The following is a 1,384-nucleotide window of genomic DNA, read 5'->3' as shown; positions in this document are numbered from 1 at the left end:
TATATATTAAGTTGGAATCAAGTATGAAATCTCTGATATTATAATTTTCAATATTAAATAATCTTGTATGCACATAAAAATTAAATTTTTAAAAATACAAAATACTATTGAATAAGAAATATATAATACCAATAAAATTTATATGAATTAATAGATCAAAAAATCCACTGAAGATATGAAGTTAAAAATGCAAAGAACAACATTTTATGCAAAATATTTTAGATTTAGAAGTTAATGAAAAATGTAACAATACTTTGACAAACTTTAAAAATTGATAGTAAAATATACTTAGAATAATTATAGGACATTTCAATACAAATTAACATGGATACTATGGACATATCTATTAGATTATTTTTTTTATAAAAAGATTAATAAATGATTAATTTAAAATTATTTCATATCAAATTTAAGAAAAGGAATTCAGGATATGGTAGTAAAATAAAAAATAACATTTCACAAAAATAATATAACAAACACAAAATAAAATTAAAAAAAATAAAAATAAAACACGATCAATTTTACTAAACTGAAGTTTCCTAGAAAAAAAATTTCATATCAAATTTAAGAAAAGGAATTCAGGATATGGTAGTAAAATAAAAAATAACATTTCACAAAAATAATATAACAAACACAAAATAAAATTAAAAAAAATAAAAATAAAACACGATCAATTTTACTAAACTGAAGTTTCTTATAAAAAAAATCAAAGTTACGAGACTTTGTTAATTTTTATTTTATTATTGGATCTTTTAAATATTATCTTCTACTTTTGTATTAAATTGTTCTCGTACAAAATCATTAAACACAATAATTATTAAATACGAAATGCAGAAATTCAATTTTAAAGAATAAATCTTTTATTTAATATATCAATTAAATTTAGAGGTGAATTACAAATAACAAATTAATGATTTACTCATTAATTAAAATAATTATTAACAATTCTAGTTGAAAATATAATTATATACTAATGATTCAATAATAGAAATATTAATATAATTATGAATTTAATATTTTTTAGTAACTAATAAATTTTATATCACATCTAAAAATATATTTTTAGAGGTGGGTTGCACGTGATACTTTCTAGTATATATATATATATATATATATATATATATATATATATGTGCGTCATGAACAGAAACAATGAATCCCATTTCTTTAAATTGGAGAATTCATGAATACCACTGGGAACAAATATGGGGCTGAACCAAAGCTTGGGCCTTACAGTATAAAGAGGAGGCTAATATCAGCTATGAAAGACGGACAAACAGTTGTGAAGGAGAAAACACAGGAGAAATGTTGGCAAAATAATCTTAGATCTTACCCAAACAATATAGACTGGCTTGATCAAGAAAACCATCATTGATAGCAAGTG

The sequence above is a fragment of the Sesamum indicum genome, linkage group LG1, assembly GCF_000512975.1.
Source record: "Sesamum indicum cultivar Zhongzhi No. 13 linkage group LG1, S_indicum_v1.0, whole genome shotgun sequence".
NCBI lineage: Eukaryota > Viridiplantae > Streptophyta > Magnoliopsida > Lamiales > Pedaliaceae > Sesamum > Sesamum indicum.
This window is presented reverse-complemented; position numbering follows the sequence as displayed.